General features: G+C 40.4%; 1 long non-coding RNA gene across 2 annotated transcripts in view; it reads left to right on the top strand.

The window, feature by feature from the left end:
* The window catches only part of LOC117368053, a 51884-nt gene that overhangs the window by 738 nt on the left and 37035 nt on the right, over positions 1-14111 (top strand). For both annotated transcript variants that reach the window (XR_004540897.1, XR_004540896.1), the window contains exon 2: positions 13022-13219. This is a non-coding gene — a long non-coding RNA (uncharacterized LOC117368053). The remainder of the gene's footprint in view (positions 1-13021; positions 13220-14111) is intronic.

The raw sequence follows: 14111 nt of genomic DNA, 5'->3' as shown, positions 1-14111 counted from the left end.
GTAGCAATGCCAGGAAGAAGGGTGACTAGGAGGGAGATATACAGCTGAATGGCAGCTGTCATGAGAGGAACAAAGGTCTAGATTTATTCACTCTGAACTACCAAAAGAAAGTAGTACCGTACTATGTTCCAATCAGGGCCGCATTAAAGGATAGGCCCAGTAGGCACTTGCCTAGAGCCCGAAATTGTGAGGGGGGCCTTCTGAAAGAGGGCAAACACCCACCATCACTTTTCTCATTTTTTCCCCCAAACAACGACTGAGGGAGGGTCAGATGGCCGACAGCAAGATTGGACCCCCCCCCCCAGCATAGATAGCAAGATTGGGCCCCCTGCCGGCATAGGCAGTAAGATTGGCAATGGCAACTGCAAGCGGTGCTCAGTCCAAAGATTCCCTCTGACGCAAACTGCCCAGGCGGAAAAAGGAAGCTGCATCAGAGGAAATGTTTGGGCTGAGCACTGCTTGAAGTTGCCGTTGTCAATCTTGCTGCCTATGCCAGCGGAGGCCCCAATCTTGCTGCCTATGCCAGGGGCCCCCCTAATCTTGCTGTCAATGCAATCTTACTGTCTATGCTGGGGCCCATCGTTGCCATTTAGGTGAGGGGAAGGGAGGGAGATGGGCCTGGGGGTGAAAGCTCAGAACGGGAGAGAGAGAAGGTAGAAGTTGAGCAGATGATGGAAATGGGGAGAAGGGGACAGATAATGGAAGGGGAGAAAGAGAAGGGGGCAGGGCAGATGATGGAAGTAGGGAGAAGGGGACAGATGATGGAAGTGGGGAGAGAGAGAAGGGGGCAGGGCAAATGATGGAAGTGGGGAGAAGGGGACAGATGATGGAAGTGGGGAGAACTTGTGCCGTTGGCATCAGGAGCATATGGGAAAGCAGCAGGAGCGGTGAGGGGAGCAGGATAACACGATGGAATAGGGGTGGAGGAAGAGAAGAAGAGAAGGGGCAGATGATGGAAGTGGGGAGAACGGAGAGAGAGAAGAGGACACATGGATGTCAGTTGAGAGGGGAAAGCAGATGCTGAATGGAAGTGGAGAAAGAGAACACATACTGGATGGAAGGAGGGGATAAAGAAAAAGGGCATATGCTGGGTGGGGGAAGAAGAGAAGGAAAGGGGTGGCAATCTGTGGGTAAAGACACAGTGAAAAGAGGGAAACTGAGGACTGAATAGTAAGAGAGAATTTAATTTATACAGAAGCAGAAAATAAAGAAGAGAGAGATACCAGAGCATGGGGGGAAAGAGACAAAAATATCAGATCTGAGTGAAGGAAATAAGAGAGAGGGGGAAGGAAGGAGAGATGGAAGGCGAGAGATGCCAGACCATGAGAGGAACAGAGGGAAGAAGATGGATGCCAGACCAAGGGGGCAGGAGGAGAAATGGAAAGATGGAAGGAGGTTGGCAGACAATTTCTGGAAGGGGCAGACAGTGGATGGAAGAAAGAAAATTACAAGATGAGGAAAGCAGAAACTGGGATACAAAGGTTGTTAGGTGCCATCAACTTGTGTTCAAGTCCTAGTCCAATGTTAGATGAATATTGGAGAAGAGCAAAGAATACCAAAATTTCCTATACCTTTGCTTCATCGACTACAGCAAAGCTTTTGACTGTGTGGATTACAATAAACTATGGAGAACTCTAGTGCAAATGGGAATACCCAAACATAATTTAGCTGATAGAGAGCCTATAAGAAAATCAAGACGACAAAGGTAGAAAAAATTTCTATTTTTTTGCTATAGGATAAAGGAGAATTGTAAGTGTGTTGATAAATATTTATAAATAGAAAATGGAAATACGGTAATCATTTTATTGGACTAATTTTAATACATTTTTGACTGTGCTGGTAGTGCAGGAGGTGAAATACTTGGGTGTTCTTGTTGATTCAAGGCTTACATTCAAGGGGCAGGTACAGGCAGTAGTATGGAAAGTGTTCTTTCAACTTCGTCTGGTGAATGGACTTAGGCCCTATCTGTTAGTTCATCTGTTTAAATTAGTTCTGCAAGCGACAGTTCTTGTGGTTCTTGACTGCTGTAATTTGGTACTCATGGGGGTGCCGATGTCAGCGTTATGTGCCCTCCAGATAGCCCAAAATTCAGTGGTCAGAACGTTGTTTAGGCTAGGAAAACATGAGCACGTGACAGAGTGCTATGTGAGCATGTATTGGTTGAGGTTGATGGATAGGATTCATGGACAGGTTCAGGACTAATGTCAGGAAGTTCTGCTTCACTCAGAGAGTGGTTGACACCTGGAATGCCCTCCCAGAGGAGATTATTGCGGAATCGACCGTCCTAGGCTTCAAGAGCAAACTAGATGCATATTTCCTTAAGAGAGGCATATAAAGATATGGTGGACTATAAATTACGCCAGGTGTACACCTGGCGGGGCCTCCGCGTGTGCGGATCACCGGACTTGATGGACCGAAGGTCTGATCCGGAGATGGCAGTTCTTATGTTCTTTAAGCTAATGCTAAACGTCTACATGTGCTTGCCCAATCTAGCACCCAAACATCTATCTCAGTATTCTTCAACCTTTTCACACCTATGGACCGGCAGAAATAAAATAATTATTTTGTGGACCCGCACCGGTCCGCGGACCGGCAGTCATTCCTACCAGAACACAGATGCAAATACGGGACCATGCAAATACGGGACCAAAAACTAAAAGTACTAATATATACAAAAAATACCCTAAGATGCAAGACTGTATGCAGTACAACTCAAGAGGAAAAGAAACAAATGCATTTCTTCCTGAACAGACAGCAGATGTAAATCAATCACTAAATTAAAAAATAAAATCATTCCCATACTATTGTTGTCTCTCTCCCTCCATGCTGTGCCCTGCCTTCTGGCCTGCCCCCCGGTGTTATCTTCGGGCTGGCTCCCTCTTCCTCAGTGCTGCAGTGCACAAAGCCGTGGGCAGTGGCTCCTCGCGCCTCCTTGCGACGTCAGAGAGAAGGCTTCTGGTTCAGGTGCAGGACACACGTAGGAGCCTCTGCCAATGGCTTTGTGAAACATAAGAAACATAAGAAATGCCTCTGCTGGGTCAGACCCGAGGTCCATCGTGCCCAGCAGTCCGCTCACGCGGCGGCCCAACAGGTCCAGGACCTGTGCAGTAATCTTCTATCTATACCCCTCTATCCCCATTTCCAGTAGGAATTTGTCCAATCCTTTCTTGAACCCCAGTACCGTACTCTGCCTTATAACGTCCTCTGGAAGCGCATTCCAGGTGTCCACCACACGTTGGGTAAAGAAGAACTTCCTAGCATTTGTTTTGAATCTGTCCCCTTTCAACTTTTCCGAATGCCCTCTTGTTCTCTTATTTTTCGAAAGTTCGAAGAATCTGTCCCTTTCCACTCTCTCTATGCCCTTCATGATCTTGTAAGTCTCTATCATATCCCCTCTAAGTCTCCTCTTCTCCCTGAGGAAGAGGGAGCCAGCCCGAAGACAATGTTGCATCGATCGCACCATGGACTGGCGGCTGAAGAGCACTGTCTGGGGCCCGATCATGTGCCGGCCCTGTGGACCTTCAAGAAATTTCTGCGAACCTGCACCGGTCCACAGACCAGCGGTTGAAGAACACTGATCTATCTCATTGAGAGTATTCTGCCATGGGTTCTGCCACGTCCCCTTCGATTGGCAGAACAATTGGAGTTACAAATCCCATCTGTCAGGCAGCTAAAACTGACAGTGTCTAGAGACAGTATATTCCATTGTAGCAGGCCTAAGGAATGGAATAAGCTTCAAGTTTCAAGTTTTATTTTAATTTGATGAATCACTTATTTAATTTTACTAAGCGAGGCACAAAATTGATAAAAATATAAACATATAATTAGACATATAATTTAAAATAATGGGTTAGACAAATAGACTTGTAGACCGACTAATACACAAGGTAAGGGGGAACAGAACTACAATTCAGTGTTTTAAAGTACAGAGGAGAACCATATATGGGGAAAACAATAGGGAGGGAAAAGTGCAATCAAAGAAGAAAACTAATACAAAGTTTAAACATAATTTAAAGATTAAAAGCATCTTTAAAAAGAAAGCTCTTTAAATTACTTTTAAAACGGCTCAAATCATTTTCCTCTCTTAAATGCTGAGGCATGGCGTTCCCAAAGCTGCAGAGCCATCACTGAAAACATATCATGTCGTCGAATTCCAATAACTTTCAAAGAGGAGACTACCGTACTATAAGCTTTTGATTAGTAGACCAGAGAAGTGCTATAAGGGATAAGTAATTTATTGATAAATTGAGGTTCATTAGTGGAAAAGGTTTTGAATACTAACAGTAAAATTTTGAAGGTAAAACGATGGCTAATTGGGGGCCAGTGAGATTTAATCCAAAAAGGTGTTACATGATTATATTTTTTACCGTTATAGATGAATTTAACAGCTTCCCGAGTATATTCAACGGCAGCAGAATATACAAAACTTTAAAAAGCTGTTGAAGCTGCACCTTTTCTGCCAGATGAAAGATAAGGTTTAGGACTGTATTATTAATGATAAAGAGAAGAAGATAATAAGGTGTAGGTCACCTCTGTATTTTATGGTTTGTACTTCTTGTATAATGGGAGATTTAGCATTGGGGTTTTGTATTACGGGGGTTTGTATTGTTGATGGTGTATGTAATGTTATAGCTTTGTATGTAAGCTTGTAACCCACCCTCGGTAAGGGCGGGATATATATGAATAAACAAACAAACATAAGTCCTCAAACACTTCCCTCTAAGCTGGCATTATAAATGTCTTTCAGCCTTTATTTCAGTTAGTCTAAGATTTTTACATTTCTTTATTCACACAGAAGGATTTCTTGCACTTATTGTCAATTACATTTATCACATCTTATTACAGACTTTTTTAGACGCTGACTTCAGTATAAGTACTATCCATTCAGTCGTGTCCAACCCTTGGATACTCTGTAGGCCAGTCCTTGTCATGCTTCCCCGTTTTCCACAGCTTCTTTTAATTTCTTGATGTTCATTCCCATGTCATTCTTGATCCAGCCAACATGCTTTTGGTCTCCCCTGCTTCCTTTTACCACTGATCATTCCGAGATGCACCTTATCACATGTCCAAAATGGGTCAGTTCCTGTCTAGTAATCTTGCCTTCCAGGGACAACTCTGGGTTATATGATCAAGAACATTTTTGTTGGTGATCCTAGCTGTGCATGGGATTCATAGAAGTCTTCTTCAGCACTACAGTTCGAAGGCATCAATTTTTCTTCTGTCTGCTTTAGGAAGTGTCCATGTCTCACAGCCATAAGTCGCGATTGGGAACACAATGACAGTGATTAGTTTTTGTTTGATGGTGACTGAGACGTCCTTTTCTCTTCCATATTTGGTCCATGCTCACCATGGCTGCACACATGGGCATCGGGAAGTTCTCAATCAAGAATTTTGCCCAAGCGCCACCTTGCTGGCGTGAGGGTTCAGGGCAATTGTTCTATGGTTGGTATAGTCCCTGGTATCACCTTTCTTCAGCAGTGGGATAAAAACTGATCTTTTCCAATCCTATGGCCATGTGCAGATCCTCCAAATCTTCTGGCATAGTGCTGTCATTGTGGGGACTGGTTTGAGCAGCTCTGCAGGTGCTTTGTTGTTTGGCAGCTGCCTCAGCGCCCAATCCACTTCACTTTCCAATAGGTCTGGTTCTGCTTCCTCTTGACCCTGAAACTCTTCAGGGTAGTCAGTGCTGATGTATAATTTCTCTGTGTATTCTTTCCATCTCTGCTTGATGTCATGTTGGTCGCTAATTTCATTCCCATCACAGTCTTTGATGGTTGCTTTGGCATGCTGAGAGAGGCTTTTTCATTTGTTTCACCACGATGAATAATTCCCTGGTGTAGCCTTTATAGGCTTCTTCAAGGTTCATGCATCGAGCATTCAGGAAGTTCTTTCTTTCCTGGCTGTTTTAAACTTGGTTCATTTCATCTGATTAATTGAGTGATTTGTATATTTTGAAAAGGTAAGGGGTTTGTTTTAGGGGAAAATCCGATCCATTCACTTGAATTGTGGTGTCCTTGATTTTGTCGTTGGGTGTTGCTAGGAAGAATTTAGTTTTTTCGGAGTTTAATTTTAATCTATAAGATATCATCCAGAGTTCTATCTGATTTAGCGTGCTTGATAGAGAGTTTAGCAGCTCTGGTATAAAACTGGTTAGCGGGATGACTATAGTGATATCGTCTGCGTAGATGAAGAATTTGAGCTTTAAACTTTGCAGGAGGTTTCCCAAGGAGACAAGTTAGATATTAAACAGGGTCAATAGATATTAAACAGAGTCAATAGATATTAAACAGAGTCAATCTTCTTTCTGTCTTGTTTCTATAGTGTCCAGCTTTCGCATCTGTAATTGACCACTGAGAAAATGAGTGTATGGACAAATCCGACCTTTGTTTGGAATATTATTTACTTGCCTTTGAATACTTTGTTGAGAGCCTTCATTGATGAGCGACCAAGTGCTATTCTGCGGAGTATTTCTTCCCTGCTAGTTGCATCTTTGTTTACAAAAGAGCACAGTAGATTGGAATCCTTTACAATTTCTATTCTATTGCTTTCAAACTCAAAATCTTCATAATTTTCTATGTTCGTGATCTCCGTCTTATATATGTTCAGTTCTAATCCCATGTTATGACTTTTGGCTTTGACTTTTCTCAGTAGATATAGCATTGTCTTCTTTGCTGCTGGTGATGAGCATTGTATCATCTGCATAGCACAGGTTATTTATATTTCGGCTACCAACTTTGAAATCAGCACTCTCTTCTTCCAAATCTGCTTTTCTGAAGATGGCTTCACCGTAAAGGTTGGACAGGTAAGGTGACAAGATGCATCCTTGCCTGACGCCTCATTTTATTGAAAACCAATCAGAGTTGTCATATTCTGTTCTTACTACAGCTTCTTGATTTTTGTGGAGGCTCTTTATCAGCTGAGTTATGTATTTGGTGTATTCCCACTTGTGCTAGAGTTCTCCATAGTTTATCGTGATCCACACAGTCAAAAGTTTGCTTTAGATGATGAAGCAAAAATATAGGGGCATTTGGTATTCTTTGCTCTTCTCCAATATCCATCTAACGTTGGTAATAATGTCTCTTGTTCCTCAACCTTTTCTGAAACCAGCCTGAAATTCAGGTAGTTCTTGCTCAATGTATGATTGTAGCCTTCGTTGTATTATTTTCAGCAATATTTTGCTGGCATGTGGAATGAATGCAATCAGTCTATAGTTGTTACAGTCCTTGGTGTCACCTTTTTTGGTATACGTATGAACAGTGATCCTCTCCAATTGGTTGGCCGTGTTTTCTCCTTTCAAATCTGTTGACATAAAAACATAACATAAGCAATGCCTCTGCTGGGTCAGACCTGAGGTCCATCTTGCCCAGCAGTCCGCTCACGCGGTGGCCCAACAGGTCCAGGACCTGAGCAGTAATCCTCTATTTATATCCTTCTATTCCCTTTTCCGGCAGGAAATTGTCCAATCCTTTCTTAAACCCTAGTACCGTACTCTGAGTGAGGGCCATGATAGCGCCTTCTAAGCCTTTGATTAATTCAATTGGAATACCAGGTGCCCAACTATCATCACTAATTGGTTCATTACTCAAATTGTGTGTGCGCCCAAATTTGTATGCATACATTTTTGTACTATATATAGAACATGAGGGATGGTGCATTTTCAAAATCTCTGTGCTTCTGTTCATTAGTTCTAAGTTTGTAATGTAACTGTTCACTTCTAGAAAATAAGTACATATTGCCATTTCTGAGTACTGTATATACTCCAATATAAACCGAGATTTTTAAGCCAAAATAAGGCCCAAAAATAGGGGTCTTGGTTTATATTTGAGCCCCCTTCTAATGATGGTGCTCAAGACCTGCTGGCTCCCAACCTCTCCAAGATTCTTGAAGGGAGTCCAGCAAGACTTGAATATGTGCAGATAGATGCTCAAGGCCCTACACCAGCCCAACACAGAGCATTGGTGTGAGCTTTCTGAGCACCAGACCTGTAAGTGCAATGTCGGTCTGAGGCAAGGGGGAGCAGGTAGTGAAGGATAGCCGAGCCTAAGGGAACAGGATCAGTCTTCACCATTTGGTTCCAATGCTTTTAAAGCAGATAGTGGATATGTTTTAAGTGCAGTTTGGTAGCGAGGGCAGTTGCCTTCAGACTCTGATGTTTCTTTAAAGCAGACAGCAAATCTTTTGTTTTTATGGCAGACTGAACATTTTTTATCAGATTGTGAAGCAGACTGAACTTTTGTTTCTACAGCAAACAGTGGATTTTTTTTGTTTGTTTGTTTCGCAGCAGACTGCAGGACTAGTTGTCCTTTGTGTCTGAAAGTTTGTTCTGGGTTTAAAGTGGACTGTGAACTCTTGTTTTTAAGGTAGATAACATACCTGTTCATTTTTAGTTTGGATTTTAATTCTGTGCATTTAGAGATAACAGGGAGATATTTTTTATTGCATATGATTTTTTATGACAGCTTTTTAATGATTTGATCTCTTCTTAATTTATGAGGAAAGATATGTTTCTTGGTTGATGTACTAGTTTTTCTTTTCTTTTTTTTTTTTTTTGCCATAAATGGATCAACGCCAATGAGCTTGTTCAGATATGTGTGGACTCCTTTTACTAAATGTTGGTAGGGGTTTCTATCTAAGAGTGTTGGAGCATTTACCTCACCGGCCCGCAGTAGAAACCTATACCGCCGTTTAGTAAAACTGAGTGTTTTTTTTAAATATTTTTATTGATTTTAAAATATTAATTAATTTATTGGTACTAAAAGGTAATTAAAGTTTGTAAGTTTTTTTTTTTTATAGAGTTATGTATATATATTTTTTAATGTATACATTTTTGGATACACACCATACCTGAGAGTTATTTAAATGTAGTCTACTTGAATATAAGCACTGAATACATACATGATGGTTTTTTATTTATTTTATACTTTTTAATTGAAATTTCTTCATTTGTTACAAAGTAACATTCAGGCAATATGGAAATACAAAGTAAAAATTGAAATAGAAAATAATGCAATCATCCTATCAAGCCCAAGTCATGAAGAGCTAAGGGGAGTATTATAAAGAAACATCATACCTCTTTATATAACAGACAAAATTATATTAAACCCAATATACCTGTAAAGAAAATAATTTATCTTACATCGTTCTCAGATTTATTCAAAAGAAAAGTTTCCAACTGAGCTGGATCCAAAAATATATCTGAGTCAATTTCCCAAGTAACCAGATATTTACAAGAAAATTGTAAGAAGAAAGTACCTCCCCCTGCCAAGACTCTTCTATCAAACTGCACTAGCAGTTTGTAACGCGGTGAATGCTGAATGGCCCACTCTGCTCCCAATGCTCATAAAGCTCCTATGAGTGTCGGGAGCAGCACGGGCCATTCAGCATGGCTCTCTGCACTAAAAACTGCTAGCGCAGTTTGATAGAAGAGGCCCGAGGAGAAAGGCCCTATGTCAAATTTGAGTTTATCTGGAAACATAGAAATTGGTTGGCCTTAGAAGGATATGGATTTTTTTTTATAATATGATTTCATAATTATCATTTTCTTTTCCATTGAAGACATAATAATCTGTTGGTTATGGAATCTTGAGTCTTGATTTATTTCTAGAAATTTTGTAAGATCTAAACTATCTGGTAAATTTATATTATCTGTCCCACCTTCTTGCACGATCTCTTTAGTTCCACTTGCATTAACTATTTCTTTATCATTTAGAACCAGTTGAAGTACATCTTTAACGTACAATTTTAAAAACTTTCTAGGAGAAAGAGAGTGGGTCACAGGAAAATTCAACAGTCTTAAATTAGTTGCTCTAGAAATATTTTCAAACGTTTCCAATTTTGAATATCAAATTATCCTTTATAAAGAAAGCTTGTGCTGACTGTGAAAGTTTAATCTGAGATTCCATTCTTCCAAGATTTTTCTCTACCATGGTTAATCTTGTGTCTTGTTCTGTAAATTTATTGGAAGCTTCCTCAGTAAATTTACTATATCGCGACAAATTATTACATTACATTATATTAGGGATTTCTATTCCACCATTACCTTGCGGTTCAAGGTGGATTACAAAAGAATTATCAAAGATGTATTACAAAAAGATATCACAAAAAGATATCTGGTCATTTTCAAGGAAAATAAGAAGGAGTATGGCTAGTTGTTTTGGGTTAGGGACTTTAGTGAGAGGTGGGATTTGAACTTGCGGTGTTCTGTCTTTTTCAGGGATTTCTTGAAGAGTATGGTCTTTAAGAATTATCTTGTAATGTCTTATCTAATTTATTTATTGTTAACATTATCCACCTCTTCTACAAAGCCACGTTAGCGGCTGCTGCGCGGCAACAGCCCCAAAGCCCTTTAAATCTCCATGGGCTTTGGGGCCGTTACTGCGCGGCAGCCGCTAGCATGGCTTTGTAGAAGAGGGGGTATGTCTTTTAAGGAAATACCAGGATTCTCCAACTGCTGAGATATTTCAAAAAATTCTTGATCTTTTGAAGCTTCTTATGGAAAATTAAACTTCTAAACTTCTTTAAATGCTAACACGTGGCAATGTGTCCATAGGATATAATGGATGCGTTGCCACTCGCTAGCATTTACCGCATGCTAAGACGCACTAACGTGCCTTAGTAAAAGGACCCCTATGTAAGGATTTTTTTTATTATTTATGGCATGATCCCTAACAGATGATGCTCACATACCCAAATTTCTAATCTCAGTTTATATTTGAGTCAACCTTTTTCCCTCAATTTTTTGGGGAAAAAGGGTTACCTCAGTTTATATTCAGATCAGTTTATATTCAAGTATATACGGTAATATTAATAAAGTGGTTATATGGCTATTGTATTTTATGTTATAATAATGGTGAGATAGTTTATTGCTATAATAATTTTGAGGCCAACATAGTAAAACACAGAAAACTCTGCAAATGGTGCTTCACATATTTAAACTCCAGAGTCTGTACTATTTGCAACAGCATGCATTATTTAGCAATTTAGCACTTATTTGATTAAATTCATCCAAGGTGGTTTGCAGCAAGAATAAGTTGGACATAGATATGACATTTACACCAGTAAAAATACTCAAATAATAGTACACATTACGGTGTAGTAGATTACATATAATGCCAACACAATAAACATCAAAACATCTTAATAGGCAGCATAGGTTGCAAGCAAAGGTGCAACATATAGACAGATAAGATAGAATAGCAGGAGGTAGATAGAAAATAAGAGCGACTCTTAAGGATAAATTGCATTTAGAGTCTGAAAGGTACATGAAAATGATCTCAGCTAGAGTAGCACATAACAGTGGCCTAGTAAGAGGGGGAAGGGGATAGACCTCCCTTGGCTGGTGGCTCCCCTCCTCTCTGCCCCCCGTGTACCTCTTTAAATGTCCACTGGCGCGAGCTGCATCTTCTGCTTGCTGCTCATGCCAGCCTTGATTCTCTTATGATGTCATGTCCTGGTCGCGGTACCAGAACATGATGTCAGAAGGGAGCCGAGTACAGTGCGAGCAGCAGGTGGAAGATGCTCACCTGGTGAACATTTCAAGAGGTGTGTAGGAGGAGGGGGGCACTCACATGGTGGGGAAAAGTGTGGGTGGGGATGCACAGTGCAATGATGCCAGGTGCCGCTGCCTGGGGCACCAACCTCCCTCACTACACCAATGCACACAAGTTCTGATGACAGTTCCCACCAGTTGTTCCACACCGGATCCTTATGTGGACAGTTCTAAAACTGGGGCAGCTTTCTGCACTCTCTGCCATTTATGGAGGACCGGCAGGGAGGATCTGGAGCAGTGCTGGACCTGAAGGGACAGAGGGGAAGAACTGAAGTGATACCAGACCTAGGTGCAGGGGGCTGTGAAGGGAAAGTACAACTTCAGGTGGGAACAGCCCAATTCTGCTGCATTCTAATGCTTACTGTGCAGTAACAGAGTAAATGATAGTGAAGAGATTGATGTGGTCATCCATTCTGCCCATGAAGGTTATTTAGTGCATGCAGGTCACATCTTCCATTTCTGTAGCACAAATTTCACACTGCTCAGTACGACCCACTATAATAGTCTGACTCAGCTTCTTTGCTTAAGCAACTAATTTTTCACATGGCCCCACCTGACTGTGTTATTTCTGAATTTACAAAGAATATCATTTCTTACACAGTTTAACAAATGTAAAATTGTATTCAAATTAATAGTTAATAATCTGCAAATAGCTTATTACAGTATAGTTAAACTATGTGTAAATTTATGTTTTTGAGCCATATATCACAATTGTTTTGGGAAATTTCCTGGAAGAAAAGTTCAGAATGAATTTATTTGCATGTACATCCTGGCAGTGGCGTACCTAGTATATTTGACACTGGGGACCGATCATTTTTTAACACCTCTCTCTTTTCCATAAATAATTATTTGTAGTAATAATCCATGAATCACACAACAAGGGTGCACCTAGGAAAAGGCAGCATCTTAAACACTGCAGTGAGCTCTAGAACATTAATACACCCATTGTAAAACTAATCAACCATATTAATAGATTGATCCTGCACAGTCAATGCAAACAGAAAACCATGTCCTTGTCATACACCCATCTCAATTTTTGGCCAGATGTTTTGGACTTATTCCATTATGGCAGAAAAACATCTAATTTTGGGAACACCCAAGCCAAGCCCAAAGCACGTTCCCAAGAAACCCCTTGAAATTTGGACAACCTGAGGAGAAAATGTCTCAAATCAGAGTTTTGAAAATTGCAAGAAAATGTCCTTTTGCTGCTATATGACATTTTTCAGATGTTTTTCTCTTTTGAAAATGAGCACCATACGCACATATGTTGGCTGTACAAAATGGACAACTATTCTGACATTCCAAATGGATGCCATGATTTAATATTAAGCTCTTACAGATCAGAGTAATAACCTTAAACCTCAACCATCTGTTTTATTGAAAGCTAATGTAAATCCCTCAATAATGGAGTGGCATGATCATTCATTCAGTTCAATTTTATTATTTTTGTCGTATCATAATTTTGTATTTTAGGAAATTCTTGATTTAATGAATTGCAACAATTGATTGAAAACCATCAAGGAATGAGCTAAAATCAAAACTCTTTGGACCAAATAAGAGCACAACTTGCTGAAGCTGATGGATTATCCATTCTCAACCGATTACACATATGTCTAATGAAGCCACCCCATCCTTTGGTTTTGAAATCTTGGCAGCCTCAGGAAACGTCAGGTAAGGTCTTCTTTTGCCTGCTCATTGTAATCTGATTTTAATTGTGGTTCCTTCATTCACATCTCTCCATCCTTCTTTAAAACCTAATGCTGTTGTATCATCATTATTATTTACTCATTTTGCACTTTCGGACTAAATAGATCTCAGGGCATGGAATGGTATACATCTGCTGCTACTTATTATTGCCTCTCCAAACAGATTTGCCCCACTGCTTTCTTGGAAGCCTGGTTTAATCATACCACCGGTATTTAAGGTTGTAATAGCCTGTCCATACAGGTTACCAGTGTTCAGGATTGTAACTGCTGCTCTTTACAAGCTACCGCCCTCCCCACATACTTGCAAAAACAAAGCACTCAGGCCACTGTTGTTATGGGCTGTACTGCTGCTCCCAGCAGGTTACCAAGTACTTTTCTTTACCATCCTTTTGCCTCTAGGGATCTTCTATGTTTATCTCATTGTTTTTGAGCTCTGGTACTGTTCTTTGTGTTCACCTCCTCTGGAAGGGTATTCCAAACATCCACCATCTTCTCTATGATAAAGTACTTCCTGACATTTTTTTCCTGAGCTTAGCCCTTGGGTCTTTATATCATGTCCCCTAGCTCTATTTGCTTCTTGTTCATTAATACTTTTCAGGTACTTAAATATCTGTGTTAACCCCCCCCCCCCCCCCAACACACACACACTTTTTCTTTTTATCCACAAAAAGGAAATTGTAGTGAAACATCATTATTTAGATCCAGTAACCTAATGATCAGTTAGACCATAATTATAACACTTAACAGCTCTCACTACTTTCTAACACTCATGCACATTAAAGAAATCCTTGAAGACACAGGAAAACTGTGGTAGCCAAGGATACTAATGTATTAGATAACAGATGGAAAATAGTGAA

This window comes from Geotrypetes seraphini, chromosome 10 (genome assembly GCF_902459505.1).
Source record: "Geotrypetes seraphini chromosome 10, aGeoSer1.1, whole genome shotgun sequence".
NCBI lineage: Eukaryota > Metazoa > Chordata > Amphibia > Gymnophiona > Dermophiidae > Geotrypetes > Geotrypetes seraphini.
This window is presented reverse-complemented; position numbering and strand designations above follow the sequence as displayed.